This window comes from Muntiacus reevesi, chromosome 3 (genome assembly GCF_963930625.1).
Source record: "Muntiacus reevesi chromosome 3, mMunRee1.1, whole genome shotgun sequence".
Lineage (NCBI taxonomy): Eukaryota > Metazoa > Chordata > Mammalia > Artiodactyla > Cervidae > Muntiacus > Muntiacus reevesi.
In genome coordinates, this window is record NC_089251.1 from 38,764,016 (window position 1) to 38,784,617 (window position 20,602).

At 41.5% G+C, this 20,602-nt stretch overlaps 1 long non-coding RNA gene across 1 annotated transcript in view; it reads left to right on the forward strand.

Moving 5' to 3' along the window:
- The window catches only part of LOC136162798 (uncharacterized), a 59,137-nt gene that overhangs the window by 21,382 nt on the left and 17,153 nt on the right, over positions 1–20,602 (forward strand). The window contains exon 2 of the long non-coding RNA XR_010662171.1: positions 1,694–1,805. This is a non-coding gene — a long non-coding RNA (uncharacterized lncRNA). The remainder of the gene's footprint in view (positions 1–1,693; positions 1,806–20,602) is intronic.

Genomic DNA, 20,602 nt, shown 5'->3' on the forward strand with positions numbered 1-20,602 from the left:
CTATCAGGAAAGCCCTTTTGTTCCTGTAAGTCAAGTGAATCAATTTCCTATCTCTGTGAACTTATTACAAATGCAACGTTTTTGGAGAAGGAAAATTTGCCAAGAAGCAGGAAAGCCTCCTAACAGAGCTGAAAATATTTTTACGACCCAAGGATGAGCACCAGAGACACTAGAATAATTCATTCTGTGAAGATTGCCAAGAAAACCTTGTTCAGAAATCCCCATGCCCGTGATGACATCATGCCAGGTGAGGCATCCACCTTTGGAAACAATACATAGACATTTGTTCTTCTTGAACCCTGCTGCCTGGTTTCAAAGGGCTTTTTATTTTTTTGCCTCTTCTGGCTCCGAGTGGCTGCAACACATGGTAAATCTTTAACTTCAAGTGTCCTTCTGTGGTGACCAACTAAAATATTAGCAAAATAAATGTTTTATGGGAAAATGTTGGCAGGAGCCCCAACAGAAACAGGTGGTATTGGGTTATTTCAATATAATGTAATGATACAGCCAGGTTTCCATCTGGACAGCATGTGGTTGGGTCTGTTCAGAGAGTATCAAAGAGAGTGAGTACGCATTGGGGAGAGCCCGTCGTGCACAAGTGTGCAGCTAGATGGCTACTTTACAAAATAATCGTCTGGGTTTCAGGTCCTCTGGGTTAAATATTTTTACTGTCAAAATCTGAATTTCTTCATAAAATATTAAAGGAGAAGCAAACCTCTGACATGCAATCCAGAGCTGTGTAATTATAAGGCAGTTCCTGGAAACCAAAGAGAGCGTGCATTAAAGCGAGGCGTTTATTATCAAGGAGTTCATTACCCTTGGAAGCGAAGACATGTTTGAGAGGGAGTCTCGGAACAGAGAAGCTTTGTAGCAAGTCTTCCTAGGCAATGAAAATGAGGCTCAGCCTTGTTTGTAAGAATACAATGAGAAAATAAAGAGAGAATGGGATTAGTTGACTGTAAGGGCCTGATTGTGATCCAAAGCTAAAGAGATATATCCTTAATTTACCACCAGGGAAGAGTCTTTTTCCCTTTTCCGCAAAATTCCTGCTCCAGGCACTTCAAAACACATGGAATTAGGAACACTTGGAACATTTGGTTTTGCACTCAGCCCTCCTCACTGTATATTCATGCTAAGCTTGATAATAAACTCTTGGCTCAATAACTCCCTCTCTGTATCCCAGAGAGAGGCATCAAATTATGGCTATGGGCAGAGGTAGACCCTCTTCAGAGGCAGAGAGATCTCAATCCCCGGTTCTCTCAACTTGAGCCAGAGGAAGAAGATGGGAATATGCACACAGGGAGTAAGCAATTTGGAAGTGGTTTGTAGTCTCCTTGATGCTGACTGGAGGACTCAGGAAGTATGGGCACCATCTGCCAAAATGAAGGAGCCACTTGGACCCCAGGGTACTTGGCCAGGAAGACCTGGCTTCTAGAGAATTCTTTGCAGCGTTAATTGAGAGTTTGGTAGACATAAGAAACGTTGAAAGCCAAGGGTTATGCATGCAATCTCAGGCTGATGAATAAACGTGATGAAGCAGGGAAGGCTCAGAAAGAAAGGATAATGAAGTCAAGCACTTCATTATGATGCCTTCATGCCACTGGTACCCAGAGCAGGGATGCATTCAGGAGGCTCTTGCCTGTTCCTTAGAGAGTAGACTGCTGTTTTACACTCTCTGCTGTATTTTTCTAAGGTTAGAAGAGATGGTGTGATGAGAGGCCTGGAAGCCACAGAGTCTGATTCTTTTACTGTTACTCCTGTGGAGCTGGACTGGGACTAAGGAGGCGAGGGGACTCTAGAGACAGGTAAGTCACATGCTGTGAACCCTGGGTTACTTGGGAACACAATGTTCTCTATCTGGAGCAGACCAGACATGTCACGATAAAGATGTATCTCAGTTCTTTCCAAAATGTGTTGGGACTCTCTTGTAGGCACCATATGAGACTTTGGCTCCTGGGGGGTTCTAGAAGGTGGTGGCAGACATATTCTTCCTAGCTGAGGAATTTACGATGTGATGGGGGACAGTGTGTACCCAGGGGAGATTGGAAGTTGAGTTGCCCTAGGACAGAAGCTGTCTTATTCTTCATTTTATCCTCCACACTTGGCATGTAGTAGGTACTAAAATCATGCTGAATTGAACTAGACTAGAAGATAGGTGATGGAGTTTGATAGCTATTGTATGGCGTAGAAATATATTTTGACCTCTTTGGTAGGTCTCAATTCCTCATTTGTGGAATGAAGAGCAGTTGATTGGACCAATCTCCTTTCTAGCTCCCTAGGACCTTAACTCAGAAAATATGTACAGAAATGCCAATGGTTATCTGTAATAATTCCCACCATTCATGAGCATCTTTTTTTTTTTTTTTTAATGAGCATCTTTATGTCAGAGGATTTTATTCTCCCCCAAACTCTGTGAGGTTAGAGCTTTATCTACATCTCTTATAGATGGGCAAACTCATTCTGTTGCCCCAAATCACATGGCAGGTGAGTGTTGAAATTGGGATTCTTCAAACTCAGTTATGTCTAACTCCAAATACTGAGTTCTTTCTACCGTACATCAAGCTATCTCCCACTTCCATGCTAAGGAAATATCAGAATGAATGTAATGATTTAAGAGAGAGGTGGGGAACGTCCTAATCAAGAGCTGATTTATGCTTCATATTTAACTGCTTGGATCTGTATAGCCAGGTAGGGGTTTTTTAGTCTTTAGAAATCATCCAAGATTAGGACAGTTGACTGAATTAATTGCATGACCGTTGAAAACTCTTTGTCCTACACTGGTGTTCTCTCTCCCCCTTTCCTTTTCTCCTGGGTTCTAAACTATCTAGCTTTCCAAGTGTAATGACAGGAGTTGTTCCTTAAGGAAAAATAAATCCTTTAAGCCATGGAGTGAAGTGAGTGGTCTGCTCCAAGGTAGGGAGAAGAGGAGCTGCAGCCGAGCCTGTGTTTGCAGGTGGGGAGACAGTAGGGTTGTCCTATGGTTGCAGATCCCTCTTGCCCTGCTGTTGGCCTACGGGGGCTTATTCTGATAGGCAGGACCAGGAGCTCTGTGGACAAAAGCAGTGACTCTGGCTTCCCTTGAACTGTCACTGGGCCCTCCATGGTGTGGTTGAAGTGGGGAAGGCTACTTTAGGCTATTAGGGAAATTGTCTAAACTATTCTTCAGTGTTGTGATGACAACAAATCAGATGCAGATGTAGAATTTGGGTGGTCATTCTGAGATCTTGTTGAAAATGTTGTTACTGCCTAATATTTATTGAACACTTAATATGTGCAAGGTCTCTGTGCTAAGTGCTTTGCAATTGAGAAAACTGAAGCTTAAAGAGTTTGGAGAATTGGCCTGAGGTCTTAGGGTGAATTCAAATCAGGTGTGTCTGACTCCAAAACCCAAGCCCTTAATCATTATGCTAAAATTAAAGCCCCCAATATAATCCCATATGAATAGTGAATGCATGTCTATCAGTGGGGTCAGATGGGCTCATGGATAACCATTTAGAATGAATCAGAAGGGCCTTTCCTCTCATTATGGCAAAATAAATTTCAGATAGATTAAATGTGTAGGCTCAAAGTATACCAATAAATGTAATGTGAGAAAAAGATAGCGAATGTAATAAATGATGATATGAGGCAGAGAAAAACTTTATAAAAATAATTTTTTAAAAAGATAAAAGGATAGATTTGGGTACAAAAGCCTTGCAACACTTCTATAGACAAAAACTGTGAGAAAAATTAAAAGACAAATAAGTTGGAAAAACATATGCATAATCTTTATGTCAAAAAGACTTTATGTCAAAAAGACTTTAACTTAGTTAAAAGGTGCATATTATTACCAAACTGATGTGTAATATAGTCTTACCAATCCAATAAAGAAACAAATACTCTAATAGAAAAATCGGTAAATACCATGAATAAATAATTCAGAAAGAAGTAATACAAATGGACAAAGAATAAATAAATTGTGAGAGTTCAGCCTCGCTAGAAATAAAAAATTAAATTTTAATCAATATGCCTTTAAAAACATTGTCACACAGAGAAAAAAATAATAAATCTGGAGAGCACATAGGGAGACTGGACCTATTTTGGGACATTTTCCTATATTAATGGTAGAGTGTAATTGGTACAATTTATCTATAGGGCATTTTGACAGCATGTATCAATGTTTTAAATTTGTTATGTCCTTTGTCCCAAACATTCTACATCTAGCAATTTGTCCTAGAAAAAAATCATACTGAATGTGAGCAATAACTTACTTCTAAGGACAGGCATTGAAGCAATGTTTCTAATGGTAAAAGATACATATATATATATATATATATATATATATAAATAATCTGAGTATTCAATAAGAGAAGATGGATTAAAGCAAATTTTAAAATTTTCATCTGTATGATAAGAAATATGATAGATTATTATTCAGTTTCTCAAAATAACTTTGTAGAAGAATACTTAATGCCACAGAAAAATGTTCAGTATATAGTCCTTAGGGAAAGATAGGCTACAGAGTGGCATACATTAAAAAAGACTGCACATTTATACCTTTTCTAAAATGACTGGAAAAAGAGACACTAAGTACATATCTATATGGATATATATGTGTGTGTGTGTGTGGATATATATGTATGCATTTATATGTAGTCTTTGGTATTTTTTAAATAATTCTCAAGTATTGTGTATTTTTTTTTTTTTGTAATCTAGAACAAAATGGTATTAAAAAGCCTATTTTCAACACAATGTACTAAGACATGGTATGTTTGTGTGTGGGGAGGGCTGAAAATCAAGGGCTACAAAATTCATCTTCTGAAATATTGCTGCCATTTCTGAGCATATTATTATAGTTTTGGGAAATCTAATATGTTCTGAGGAGCACAAAGATGCATACAGTGGAAATTCTATTTTGAGATTTCCAGAAAAAGGCAGGGAGCTACCAATTTTCTGAGCACAGGAATATAAAAAACTGGACAAGATGTTAACTTGACCTGGAAGTGAATCCAGTCCTGGAAGCAGAGGTGGCCCAGACTCTCTCCATGCCTTCCAGTATGTATTAAACTGAGATCTGGCTTCTCTCACATTCACATTTTCAGGTTCTAAGTAACCCTCCAACACATTTAAACTCATTGAGGAAATTTAGGACTAGAGTTAGGTAATTAATACTTGTGTGTGTGTGTGTGTGTGTGTGTGTGTGTAAATGTACGTGAAGTGGGCATTGCAAGCTTTTTGTTTGGAACTTTTGAGCTGAAGGCTATTGTTTTTATCAGTTAAGGCTCTAATTTGGATTGAATATATCAACTCTGATCACGTTTTCAAAGGAGTTTAATTAACTACTTAATGAAGAAACCTACTTTGCTGTGCAAATTCACACCGCATTGAATCCTGGCTGGAGACCATAGAAGACAGGACTGGGATATTCTTGCTAGTGGTAGACTGTTAACCACTAATTGTCTTTTGGTCTTCTAGAGCTAGGAAGTAGAATTCTGGATCACTGACCCCTAGATTCCGAACCCAGAGCTTTCAGGGTGTGCTCTAGATGTTAAACGGAATGTTTACCTGTGACCTTGGCTGGGGAAAGAATTAGTAGCCAGCTGAGGGAGTTCATTTGGTAGTCTTGTATTATTGTTGGAGAATTCAGAACAGTTCACGGTCTCCTTTGCCTTGTTCCCCAACCAAGTGTTTTTCTGATGGTGTCTTTATTTTGGTGTTTGTTTGCCTTTGCACTTTTTTCTGTTACTGACCAGTCTGTGTTCAGATGAACCATGTTCTCTAACCAAATAAAGGTGTCTTAAATTTTATGTCTACTTTTCTAGATATGAACTCAGCTATTGCATTTGCCCACATTAAAAAGTTATTCTTTTACCATTTTATAAAGATTTTAAATAACACCAGGAGAGATATAGGGGAAGCTTGTTTGCCTTCTTGAAGCTTGTTGCACAATCAATTTCCGCCTGTTGAGTGTAAGTCAATCCATGTTGTATCTGTGGATTATATTGCTGATATCATATACTAGGAATATAAGATAAGCAAATTTAAGACAACATGGAAATGTTCATGGACTTATATTGAATGTCTCATTAAAGTTCAGATGGATTCTGTCTTTTTTCCCCCTCTCTCTACTTTAGTTACCTAAAGTGTGATATAGTGAAGAAAACTAAATAGGATTTGAATTTCTTTGGAGTTATATATTTGTCCAGAGCTGAACAGTTATTTTTTCAAGTCAGGCCATCTCTGTTGCCTCTCCATGGGAGTGAGAAATGGGGCGGTATATTCCCTTTGGCTGCCAAGACCCAGTGCCCCACACCAAAGAGACGTAGAGTGGTATGGAAGCTCTTTTCTCTGGCTTGAAAAATGCAAGCCCCTTCTGCTAGATAAGGCAGTGTGTGGTGGCCTCAAATCAAATGCCTTCATTTCAAAGTGACTGGCCTTTGCTTTAGATCTATCAGGAGGAGAGAAAGCCTAGAGGATTGGAGAAAATCCAAACCAGTTCATCAGCCCTTAATGTTTTCAAGAATGTTTTATCTTGTTGCAGTGTCTAGTAGAGAGTTTCATGCAGCCTTGGTGAAGGATGAAAAGCAGACCTGGTGACTGGTGACTTCATAAGCTTCAGAACATGGAGCCAATTAAGCTAGAGATCTTGAGGAAGGTGTGCCTTTGGCGTATTTATGACAAGTCTAGAGAATTGCTAAATTAAATAAATCCTTCTGTTTGGAAGGCACATGCACATTTGCAGCCATCTATGAGAAACATAGGGCTTCCCTGGTGGCTCAGTGGTAAAGAATCCACCTGCCTATGCAGGAGATGCAGGTTCGATCCCTGAGTCAGGAAGATCCCTTAGAGGAGGAAATGGCAACCCATTTCAGTATTCTTGCCTGGGAAATCCCATGGACAGAGGAGTCTGGTGGGCTACAGCCCATAAGGTCACAAAAGAGTCGGACACAATCTAGCGACTAAACAATAACATGAGAAACATACTGGTTTATTAAGAACTTTGTAATGGAAAATGCTCAGCTCTTTGCATTTCCAGTGCAGATCTGGAACACTGTTCTTCCAGAGTTCTTCATGAGTGTGGTTATGTCTATTTCGGATATGCACAAAGATAGAAAAATGAATTGTTTGGCTATTAGGAACATAGATCAGAAATAACAGTAGCTTATGTAAGTTATGGGATTTTTCTCTCTTGTGTGATAGATGAAGAGACAAGCAGTCTAGGCTAATACGGAGACTGCATGGTGTCCTCAGGGTCCCAGGTTCTTTCCATCTTCCTGTTCCTCCAACCTTAGCATATGGCTTTCATCTGCAGGGCTGCCTCATGGTCCAATATGGCTGCTGGATTTCGATCATCATTACTTCCACGGCCTAGGTAGGGAGTGAACGGCAAAAGGAGAAGATGCCAGTTGTGTGCCTTTCCCTCTTTCTGGAAAACAGTGTCCATTGCATATCATTGGCCACTCCCACTTACAAGGGCATATTTTAGTCTAAGATCTGCAACTGGATTCATTTCCTGAGAAGGAAGGAAGAAAAGTACATTAACTACACTAACTGGGCAACTGTCTGTGGGCCACAGGAGGAGCTCCCGAGCAAGCCTGTGCGAGGCGTTTTCTGTGCAAGTCTGCATACTCCCAGCTGATCCCAAAGGCATTAATACCCTTTCTTCATACATGCAGAGTCTCCCAGCATCCAGAGTTTGTAGACAAGGAAATGAACTGGTTTATCTGAATTACAGATGGGCCTCAGAGAGGTTCATCAATTTGCTATGGGATACACAGCAATCTAAAGAGGTGGGGAAATTGGCTCTGGATGCTAGAAGTTGACATCAAAGGCAGGAGTGTAAAAGCACAATTTGAAATATTGTCACTGGTGTCACCAGTTCACCAAGGACAACAGGATGTGGACATGATTAAGTCTCAGGCTCCAGTTTATCCCCAGCAGAGGAATTCCCATAGTAATAGTCACCTTATTTTGTGCACTTAATATGAGCCAGGTGTTACCCATCTATTATTGTCTAATCCTCCTATGACCTTGGACGGGAGGCACTGATATCCCAATTTTTCAGCTGGGGAAACAGGAAGTCAGAGGGGGTTAGATCACTTACTCAAGTCACTCAGTAAGAGCTAGAGTAGAGACTTGGACTCACATCTCTTGACAACTGATCTGTGTTCCTATCCTCTGTTGCATGCCAGCAATTGGATGCTGGCTTAGGAAAGATGTTGAAGTTCTATAGAAAAAGATTTGAGGGTCTTGTTCTCATGATGGGAAGTGACACCTAGGATGGTTCAACGTTTCCCTGCTCCTGCTCCACGGCAACTGTTCTCTCATCATCCCACAACCGTCCCAGAGGCCCCACTGGGCACTCAGAGCAGGGAGTTCCTGGCCCCTTCTTTTCCTCATCTGGTCCGATCACATGCCACCCTCCTCCCTGTGTGCCACTGTGGAGAGGGGAAAGGCATCATAAAGGCAATCAGGATATTCTCATATTTTTTCTTGATGTAAAAAGATGAAGTCATGGCATATGGTCAGATTGCCAGCACTGTTAATAATAAACCTCACATAATTAAGCACTGATTTATTCCTTTATATAAGTGAAACAAATTGCTTTAACTGCCTTTGCTCGAGACCATCCAGTCAGATGGATTATGTATAGGAAGTTGGAACTAAAAATTATGGCTGCTCATATTTCACTGTGGTGGAGGTTTATTGGAGGTACAATTAGAACCCTAACTAAATGTGTCCTGTGTTCCTTTGATGGAAAGATCAGATATTAATCTGGGGATATGACTAATTCTCAACACAGCTGCTCTCCTTGCTCTAATATTCCCGCTTTTGGTTTAAAACCTGGGAACATGTTTAAAAAATTGATCAGAGCTTATAATAGCAATAATCACCTTGAAATTGGTTGTTACTCCAGTTAATGAAGTGAGTAGGAGAGCATAAGCCTCCCTCTGTGTCCCTCAAGCTTTTAACTAACAAGCCAGTTATTAACCACTGGGCTTATTAAAAAAACAAAACAAACAAAAAAACCCCCAAACAAACCTCTCTTTAGGGAGTTGAGCTGGGAAAAACTGGGAGCTGAGTGTTATCAGTCTGGGGATCCTTTGACAGTTCTGATCATCTTTGGCAGCTAGATCCCTTTCCCACAAAAGCCAGGACTGTGGTGTCTATGAAGTTGGCATCTTCTTTTCCAGGGTTTGGGGCCTGGCTCCTGGAAGAGAGGTTAGAGTTAGTCAGAAACAAAGCATCTCAAACCCCAGCACAGACCTGCAGAACCAGGGTCTGCATTTTAATAAGCTCCCCCTTTGAAGGCACCTGAGCTGGGTGCCTCCGTTTGCTCCAAGCCCTGACTTGTAAAACTGGAACCTCATCTCAGAGGCTTCTCTACAGGGTCTTAGAAGGTCTCAGCAGACTCCCTGCATCTGACTGCAACTGCATGTCCATGGAACAGGGCAATGTATACCAGACCATGGAACATGACACCTGGTGAGGAGTAGACCCTTAATACGTATCTGTGTGAAAAGCTACTTCCCCAAGGCCCGTCACCTTTCAAGGAAGAATCTCTTGGAGAAAGGGAAAGACCACATGAGTAAGAGTCTTGGGACGGTCCAGCAGCCTCAGGTGAGTCAAGTGGGCCCTGGGATTCTGAGGTTGTCAGGGAAGGGACTTATGATGTTAGAACAATTTGGTTCTGTCCTAATTTCATATCCCAGTGCTGGGATGCAACCCCTGCCCTTCATATAAAGGCTGCTGATGATATTTCATGCTCACAAGAGAGCTTTCCTTTCTACAGAGCCTGCAGACTTCCCCAGGCCCCTCAATAGGCCTTTCCCAGTGAGTAACGCTCAGCCCCGGATTCTGCTGCAGGTTTAACGAGCTGCTTTTTTATTTCCTTGTTCTGTTTCCTTTCCTAACTGTCTAGGGCAAAAGATTTCCTCAAAAGCTTAGTGAAAGCCGAATCATAGGACGGCTGTATTTTATCGATGCGCCACTGTTCTGGAACCGCGGGCCGCTGGGGTAAGGGAGCAGCTTCAGGGAGCCTCAGAGGGCTGTGGGCGTGACGTCAAGGGCTAGACAGGCGAGGGCAGTTGGAGGAGAGATGCTGCAATAGTCTGGGGTCTGCCGATAAGACTGGGAGTGGGAAGTAACCTAGTCGGGGTTAAGCAGAGCATCCGAGATTAGAAATACGAGGAGCCAGCTGGGGCCAGCTCCTTCCTCACTGGGGACCCAGAGTGGCTTAGCCGCGAGTCAGGCTCCATGGGAAGATGCGGGGCGGGCTGTGGACCGCGACCCTACGGGGACCTCACCTCCCCACCGCTCTAGACGGAAACCACCCTCCGCGTTCACTTCCTCTGTGGTTTTTGTAGGTGTTGGGTTCACTCAGTGGACATGCCGGGCTCTCCTTCCAGATTTACTGGAATTTAATTTTCACTCTTGGGAAGGCAGCCCCTGAATGACCCTTTATTTCTACCCCCTCTAAAGGGAGGGATACAGTTTACATTTTGCGGGCTGTGAACTGGCTCATAATGTGACTGTGTTACTTTTCACCCCAATGCTTCTCTAAGAATTTTAAGTTACAAATAAGTAGTCTCATTTTGTACCTCTGCAAAATAATTGTTTAGGAATTCAAACAATAAAACCAGTGTTGTAATCGATGTTGTATTGTCTGTGAAATTCGTTTTCTTTGTGTGCACATTTTTCCTTTTCTGTTTTTTCGAACCTGGATATTTGCAGACAGTTGCACAGTGTTAGGGGGCTTTTCTGGTGGTTCAGATGGTAAAGAATCTGCCTGCAATGCAGGAGACGGGGTGGACCCCTGGGTTTGGAAGGTTCCCCTGGGGAAAGGAGTGGCTAACACTCCAGTATTCTTGCCTAGAGAAGTCCATGTCCAGAGGAGCCTGGCAGACTACAGTCCATGGGGTTGCCAAGAGTCTGTTAAAATTGGAAGAACCCATGTATTAATACCAGGTAGTTCAGAAGAGCAACTTGGTTTTGGGCTGGGAATTTAGACTGAGGTGGGGGAGTGGGGAACTGCTATTTAACCAGAGTCACAAAATTAGCTGGAGGCAGAACTGGAATCCTGTTTCTGCTTTCTTAAGCTGGATTTTGAAAGTTATAAAACTAATATGTACTTATAAGAAAATGTACCCCTTTCCCTTAACGTAGCAGTTCCTCCCCCACTCCTCCCTGTTTGCCATTTGTCTATAATTTTTTTCCCAGTTCAGAAATTTAAAAATATAAATAAAATTTAATTTATTAGTGCATTTCTTTATTGTGTCTATGCATTTCTGTCACATTCATATTTAGAAATGTTTGTGGTACTCCAAGTTTATTTTGAAAAATATTTTCTCTAGCACATTTGTGTGCCATAGGAAGGGCTTGTGAATAATTAGAATTAGTTAAATTGTCTCCTTTGCCTTTCTTTGTTTTCACAGCACTTATTATTCTCCATGCATTGAAATGTAAGTGTGATAAGGGGAAGAACTTCTTGTCCTCTACAGTACTTTGTTTATAGGAGGTATGTAGGAAGTATTTGATGCTGAAAAAAAATGTATGGTTTATTTTCACATTTAAATACAGCTGGAGTTTGTTTTGCTGTAGGGAGTAAGGTAGGTGTCAGTTGTACTTCCTCTCTCCCCCTTTCAGCAACTGCCTTTTTGTCTTCAGCTGATTTATTGATCAGTAAGTTTATTCTTTCCCCATGGATTTGAAATGCTATTTTTCTAATCCCATCATGCATATGCAAATTTATTTTAGAACTAATTTTTGTAAATTTCCTTCTTTCATATGTTTTTCTTTAGATAAGCATTTATCAAATCCCTGTACTCCCACCCCTGTGTTTTTTTGCTGGTTGACATTGAACCCCAGTTCTTCTATTTCAGAGTTCAGTACTCCTAGACCAAATTAGCTTGAAATTTAAAAAAAAAAAAAAAGAAGGCATCTGAGTAAATAAAATCCTTAACATCAGCAGGATTGGAGGGCTGAATTCAGAAATTAACCAATTGAGCGGTGTTTATTTAAAATGTACTATCATATTTCATTGACTAAGAGATATCTTTAATGATAAGACATTATTATTTTGTGTATCATTAGAAATAAAAGATTGTCAAATTAATTATGCCAATTGTAAGATGCATCTAACTTCAGAGATGTTAAAATGTTAAAAAAATGTGTCTTAGAATCAATGGAATACCACATTAGTAGAATGTGTTATAAAAAACACATAGTATTAGGGAGTTTGCTTAGCGTAGTAGTTTCCTACTCTTTTTGAATGTTTTCCAAAAGTCTCATCTCTTTTGTCCCTTATTACTTCTCTATGGTATAGGAAAGACCAATGGTTTCATTGCCATGTTACCCGTAACAATAATATCAACATGTATGTAGTAAGAACTATAAACCAGGTGCTGTCCTAAGTCCAAGGTCACAAAGTAAGTAGTAATATATCAAGATTTGAACCTGAGAAATGCAGCTGAGATATGTGATTCAGAGCTGATGCCCTGAATCAAACATAACCTACATATGATGAGACATAGAGACCTTTAAAGATTTGCCAAGATCACTCAGTGGATTCCTATTCCTACACTAGCACATTTTACACACCATCATTTGAAAATCATCAGTGAACACTGTGAGATTTATGTTTCTAAATCTTTGGTTTTAGCTTCAGTTCAGTTCAGTCCAGTCACTCAGTCATGTCCGACTCTTTGTGACCCCATGGACAGCAGCATGCCAGGCCTCCCTGTCCATCACCAACTCTCGGAGCCCACCCAAACCCATGTCCATTGAGTCGGTGATGCCATCCAACCATCTTATCCTCTGTCATCCCTTTCTCCTCCTGCCTTCAATCTTTCCCAGCATCAGGGTCTTTTCAAATGAGTCAGCTCTTCACATCAGGTGGCCAAAGTATTGGAGTTTCAGCTTCAACATCAGCCCTTCCAATGAACACCCAGGACTGATCTCCTTTAGGATGGACTTGTTGGATCTCCTTGCAGTCCAAGGGATTCTCAAGAGTCTTCTCCAACACCACAGTTCAAAAGCATCAATTCTTCGGTGCTCAGCCTTCTTTAATAGTCAAGGGGACTAGTAGTCTTGGCTTGTGGTGTGGCCAGGAAGAATGCTAAGTAGGAAAGGGAGCCATCCAAGCTCTCTAGATCAGATGCGTCTTCTATGTATTTTCCGTTTTCCTTTCTGACAGCTGTATGGACAGGAAATGCAACAGCTCTATACAAAAGAAAGGCTGGTTATTGCGTGGAAGTGTGTCTCCTTTGGTTTGGATTGTTTTTGCTATTTCTGCCTTGACTGGAACAAGACATCCTGGTCAGGCATGAGTTTATCATTGGCACTTCGGATTTCTGTCCTCAGGCCCTCACTCTAGCTGATCCCAGGTAGAACTGCCAACAGTGGCAGCTCTCTGAACGACCTTTCCCACAGAAGGATGCAGAACTAAGTTCTGTGGACACGTTGAGGACAGTTCTTACAGGTGAGGGATATAGCATCTTTCCCTGGAGTTAATTATCTACATGCCTGTGTCTGAACTTGCTGCGTGGAAGAGAGAATTTGTGTTTATCTGGAACTAATGGCTTCCTGAAGTATCAACTGATATAATCTTTTGAAGTCATTTCCCTCCACAAAGGCCCCAAGGGCATGTGCATGAGTGATGTGTTTCCACTGTGGTTTGGGGGGTAAAGAACTTTCCAGATGGAGTGAAGCAGGAGTGCTTTACCTGGACTTAGGCTGCCAGTTCCTGGTGGGGTGGGGATCAGGCAGTTTTCTCCTTGTTGGAGCCACAAGAGCTTAAACAGGTGTGGATGAACAAACGTTGCTGTTTTTACTGTGATAGCTGTCGGGGGCACCAGGCTTCTCTATACTCATCATCAGACACCCAAAATAGAAAGACCGAGAAAGGAGTTTAAGCCCCCGCTGGATTAGACCTGACGGGCCCCCCTGTAATTCCATGCCTTAAACCCCCTTACCGTGGCTTTAAGGGTTTCAGATAGTGTGTCATCAACTCACGGTGACAGCCTCTGACTGGGTATCAAAGAGAAGGAAAATCTGCTGACTCTTACAAATGAGAATTTACTGCAGTGTCACGTGTTTAAACCTTAACGACTGATCCCTCAGAACTGCTCCCCAACCTCATTAGCTAATTAAACAATTCCAGATGGAGTTATCCACACTGCAAAATATTGCTGCGGTAACTGGTGCTCTTCTCCACTCTGGAGCGAATTCTTAACCAAACCAGAAGATGTCTAGATGCTTCTGCTGCTGCTCTGCCTGGGATCCCTGTCACTGATGCCGCCGCTGAGTCCCTCCTGGGGACCTGATGTGCCTGCAGAGGCTGCCCGCTAGAAGCTGACTGCCAAGCCTCTGGGACTTTGAAGGTTTTCCAGGCATTCTTTTTCTCAGCAGGATTGTGAAAAAGGAAAGTGCATTGGTTTCTCTTAGCCTGAGAGAGTTTTTGCTCTCTGCTGTGATTAGGGAAGCCATGCTTCTTGAGATAGTGCATTTTTTCATTATTTCTCTCTTGTTGAGGACCCCCTGCACTGAGATATTTTGAATTAAATAGCTGGGTCCTGAAGATATTAATTACTGTAATTTGCTGGAGAACTCCACTGCAAGAGTTAGTTTCCTTTGAAATGCACATGTTTTAGGCACTGGTGATCCTAATACCATCTCTTATGTTTGTGGCTATGGGGTCGGTTAGGGTCCTCCACAACATGTCATTTTTTTAGACTCTAATTGCAGGTTCTGTGGCTTGGCTTCAGCTATGTGTTTGTAGCAGAGGCTAACTGTTTTGCTTCTATTTCAACAACAGCTGAGGGAGGCAGTATTAACTAGTGTTTAGAGATTGGCCTTTGGGCATAGATTGGGTTAAATAAATCTCTGCTTCCTGCTCACTGTCTCTATGATTTTACATTTTATTTATTTATTTATTTATGGCTGTATTGGGTCTTTGTTGCTGTGTGTGGGCTTTCTCTAGCTATGGCGAGCGGTGGCTACTCTCTAGTTGCGGTACATGGGCTGGTCATTGAGGTGGCTTCTCTTGTTGCGGCACAGGCTCTAGGGTCCATGGGCTTCCATAGTTGTAGCTCAAGGGCTCCAGAGTGCAGACTCAGGAGCTGTTTTGCATGGGCATATTTGCTGTGAGGCATGTGAGATCTTCCTAGACCAGGGATCAAACTGATGTCCCCTGTATTGCAAGGCAGATTCTTAACCGCTGGGCCACCAGGAAAGTCCCTGTCTCTATGATTTTAACCTCTCTGGGTTTTGTGTTCTCATGTGTAAAATAGGAAATAAAAATACAGGTCCACAGTTGCTTATCTGAAACCTTTGGGGCTAGCTAGATATATTTTAAAATTCAGATTCTTTCATATCTTAGGAAAGTAAATTAGTCCATATCCCCTAGTTTACATTAAATCCCCAACAAGGGCGAAGTTTGGGTGGTATCCTGTAACCTATTGACATTTCTGGGATACTATGAGTGATTATTGACATTAAATAAGGATAAGGAATAGACTTGCAGCAGTTAAAACGCAGGTCAGATTTTATTACCAAGAGAGTTTGTGGAAAACTTGTGACAAAACGAGATAGTTTTCAGGGCTTTTGAAATTGTAGATACAAGATAATGAATTTACATTTACGCATAAAATTATTTTTCTTAAGTAAGTTTTGTGTCAAGTACTTATCAAAGTGGCTTCTATAATATCAACTGCCCAATATAATACTAACTGCCCAACAACTGCCAGCTTTGGGATTCACATTCTCTCACAGAGCCCATATCCTTACTGTTAGTTTGTTTCCAAGCATTCTGGCTGGTCATTTTGTCCCTGAGTCAGCCTGTAAAATTGTGTCATCTCCAAGTGTATCCAGATGAGAAAACTTTTACTAGCTTTGCCTCTTAGGATGGTTCTTTTGTTCTACTAGTACTAGAGACCAGCCCAGTACAACTGAACTTTCTGTCATGATGGAAGTATCCTCTATCCATGCCATCCTATTGGTAGCCATTAGCCATGGATGACTATTGAGCTCTTGAAACATGGCCCATGTGATTGAGAAACTGAATTTTAAATTTTATTTAAAGCAATTAATTAAAATTAATTAGCCTGAGGGAGTAGTGGCCACCAGACACTTATTGGGCAGTGTAAGAGACCTGGGCATGGATTCAGTGCTGAGAGGACTTTGTCCTCTCTAGACACAGAATTCTTTATCCTCAAGCTGCTGAAGGTGGTAAGAAAGTACTCATTCATTTATTTAGTCCAACTGTTTGGGATCCCATGGACTGTAGCCCACCAAGCTCCTCTGTCCGTGGAATCCTTTAGGCAAAATACTGGAGTGGGTTTGCCATTTCCTTCGCCAGGGAGTCTTCCTGACATAAGAATTGAACATGGGTCTCCTGCATTGCAGGCAGATTAGTTTCTACCTGCATCACCAGGGAAGTCTACTGTAGATCAAATTCTGTTAGGCAATGGGATTACAGAACCAGGTTTTGATACTCAAGAAGGACATACACTTTCAATCATACATTTGTGCGCATATGTAAGCAGACATCTCAAATGTAAATTTATAATACTGAATCTGCGGATGGAGATTTTGGATTGCTGTGGGAGCACAGAAGCAAGAACTTTCTTGAGAAGGAAGTACTTGGTTTCTTGCACGAGTAATGGAAATTAGCCAAGGGCACTGGGCTAAGGTAAAGAAGAAATTAACAGATGAACCTGAGAAAAGATATGGAAATATTGGGTTGGCCAAAAAGCTCGTTTGGGTGTTTCTGTAAGATGGTATAGAAAAACCCCAAAGAACTTTTGGCCAACCCATAAAACAGCATGGGTTCCTGGCCAGGTATCAGCTGTCGATGTGGTTGGAGGGGCTGAAATTGGGGTGGAGGGGTGGATGGTCATCAGTACCTTATATGGTGCCGAGCTTCTTGGAAGCAATACTCAGAATCCAAACAAGGATTCCCTTGTTCACAGTTTCAGCCAGCAATTAATCAGGAAACCAGAATTCACTCGAGGCATTTCAAGATGGAAGAGGTTTCATGTGGGGAAGAGGTGGCCACTATAATGTTTGGACCCTGGGAACAAAAGTCAGGTCACTGTCAAGAAATCAGAAGTTTAGGGATTTTGGAGAGTTGCCATCTATTATCTGGGCTGTCTGTGGCCTTGACCCCAGAGGCAAAATCCACTTCTGCCATCTCCTCCAATTCCTATTTGCCTGCTGCAGCTGGAGAGTAAGACTTTTCTTTCTCTTTTGCCTTTCAAATCTCATGCCAAGTTCTCTCAGTGGTAGATTTAGCAAGGAAATCTTTGAACTCTAGTTCCCAAGCTTTCTACCCTTGAAGTGCAGGGAAGACCATGGAAGAATCAGACAACACTGAGGAATAATGAATAGTATGAGGTACAGCCATTTTTCTTAAGTGTTTCAAACCAGTAATGTTGTCTATAGGTAAGGGGACCCCAGAATTTATCCAAATTAGGTCACGTTTGAAAAAGAAAGGGGCTCTAGAATTTATTAATATTAGTTGATACAAAGAAATATAATCTATGACTGTCTATATATATAAATACTATATATATATGTATATATACATTGCATTTCTTTATATATGTTTATATAGTAAGTGGAAATAGAAGCAATAGCAAGGGGAAAATGTGGATAATTGTTGAATCTGGGTGACAGGTATTTGATATTTCATTACACTATTTTGTCTATTTTTGTGTGTGTTTGAAATTTTTATAATAAAAGTTAAATAAGGAAAGTACCTGAAATTGAGACTTTAATTGTCATATATGCATATAATATATATATATGTGGATGATTGTTAATATAACCTTTATAGATGGCATTTTTTAAATAAAAAATATGTATCATGTGGTCTTTAAGGACCCTTGAGAATAAAGTTTTGTTACCAGGAAGGGGAAAGGGCTTTGGGTTGGGGCTTGGGGCTGTTTAACCTGAATTCTGCTTCAAGTTGGACAGTAGGTCTTTAGGATGGCCTTGGTAAATTAGTCCAGAAACTAGAATTGCAATAGAAATAGCCCCTGAGATGATTGAGCATCATCTCTGGTATCTGGAAAGTGGTCAGTAAAAACTTGTTCAGTCAACGAAACAAGAATCCTTCTGTGTTCTTCCTTTGCAGGAAGTGAGTTTAAACTCAGATGACAGCTGGCAAGGCTGGGAAAAGTCTGGAAAGATAGCTATCTAGATGTCAGGGACCATGGCTGTGTTTTGGAACATGAAGGGATTGATTGCATCATGCTCACTTGAATTTTGTAGTTTATCCAGTTAAGCTCTTAACTCAGCTTTTGAAAAAATAAATTTATGATGAGAGCAGTGGAGCCTGGGCTATCATTTCTCCAGCCTGGAAGCAGATGTGCATTCGGAACATGCTGATCTGGGGGATCCACCAACCATCCAAAGGAACTGAATGTGAAGTGAGCAGGGAATGTTGGCTCCCCCTTCAATGATACTTTGTGATCTAAGAGGTGTTTTTCCCATTTCAACAATGTGCTGCAGAACGGTCTGTAACAGTCTGTTGCAATTTTCTCCCCAAATCTCTCACGTTTCTGCCAATAGTGAATTAGACTGTCATTAGTTTCACAGATGTGCTTTGATCCCTACACGGCTTGTCTCCTGGCGGGGAGACATCTGAACCATTAATGTGGATTTTCTAAACCTGGAGTATAAAGTGCAGCACAGTGCAATGAACGTGGGCGAGGAGCCTGGAGCCCTGGGCAACAGAGTTGCTTCTCTGTTGCTAATTAACTGTGTCATCTTGGGTGAGGCATTGAAATCCCCATTGTTTCAGTTCTCTGATCTGTTAAATGAGAGCATTGGATGGCTCCCTAGTCACTTTCAGATTCCCTAAGAGTGAATGGGAGAACTCTTCAGGTTTAGAGAGATGCTCTCTTACTCTTCAGGTTTAGCTTTCTGAATTCACATCCACCATGCTCTCCTGGGATAAGCACTGATCCTATCTAGTTACTATCTCATTACTCCCAGCAAGCTGCCTGTTAAAGGGTACAAGAGATGTCTGGGTTTGATGAGGTATCTTTTTTTGGGCATCTCTGTCTTTCAAAGACTAAGCTGTTTAAAGGAGGAAAAATAGTGTAAAGAATCATACATTTCAGAGCTGATAAAACTCCTAGTGATCTCTCCAGATTTATAGTCAAACTCTCTTGATTTACAGACTAGGAGCCCAAATCCCAGTGAGGGAAATTCACTTTTCCAAGACTGCATATACTGTCAGAGCTGGACCCAACTATAGTTTGTCTGCCTCTGGGCCATAATCCCAGCTCTCAGGCTGTCAGCAGTTCAGATCCTGGTTAATGGAAAGATCCTTGGTGATTTTAATTTCACTACAGAGCAGTACAAGATTTTGACAGCAGTATCATGATCTATTGAGTTGGAGTGCAGGTGCTTCTTTAGGCTCAGGAAAAGGTGTAGCAATGGATTTAGAAGATCTCGGGATAAGTTCTGGCTTCACCACGTGCAAAACCAAGCAGCTCACTCACATGCAAGAGTCTTGGTCTCTTGCTCTCTAAAATGGAGGTGGTGATGATGCCTCAGTTGCCAACCCCTTGAGCCTCAAACACTGCAGACTCTGTGACAGCCCTGACAACTAAATAGAATTACAGAGAAGATAGTCACAAACAATAGCAAACACTTGTGGGGGTATTTTTGACTTGTCAATCCTGAAACAGTTCCATTGGCAAGTTTGACAAATGGGAAAACTGGACTTAGAGCTACCGAGATTGTTCAGCTGATAAAGACATTTGCTAGGACTCTCTGAAGGCAGCCCTGAGCATGGACCTGAACTGCACACTACAGTGACTTATGTTGAGCTTTCAGTGGCCCCGCAAAACTGGCAACCATCTCCCTGACACCTCTGTACACTCTTCTGATCAATGCTGGAAGAAATCTTCATATGGTCAAGGTCAGTCCAAACAACCTGTTTCATAGGGGTGACGAGTGTAGCACTTTTCTCCTGCTCATCAAGGAGTGGGGTCAGGGTGACTGATTTGGGAAATGATGATTGCTGAAACCAGTTCCAAACTGCTCTCACACACCCCCACCCACCTCCAGGAAGGCCACTCATGACTTTAGTAAAATATTCAGTACCTCTCCCATAAAGTCAGACACACTTGAGAAAGAGAGGCCAAATCACGACTTTTTTGTTCTCTAGGATCTGTGGAAAATACATATGGGATCAATTCTCAAGGAGCGGGGGGGGGCGGGGGGGGGGCGGAATCTCTATATCTATCTATCTAGCCATCCATCTGTCTTATCTCTTGCTTATTTATCTGTAATTATTTACATATATCTCTATTATGTATATATATGTACATGTATGTATTTGTACCTAATGTACATATATACATGTGTGTATATATATGTGCATATATGTTTGTACGTGTATACATATGTACCTCTCCATCAACTTTGTTTTAAGCAACTTTGAATAGGACACTTCAGTTCAGTTCAGTTCAGTCGCTCAGTCGTGTCTGACTCTTTGTGACCCTGTGAACTGCAGCATGCCAGGCTTCCCTGTCCATCACCAACTCCCAGAGCTTGCTCAAGCTCATGTCTATTGAGTTGGTGATGCCATCCAACCATCTCATCCTCT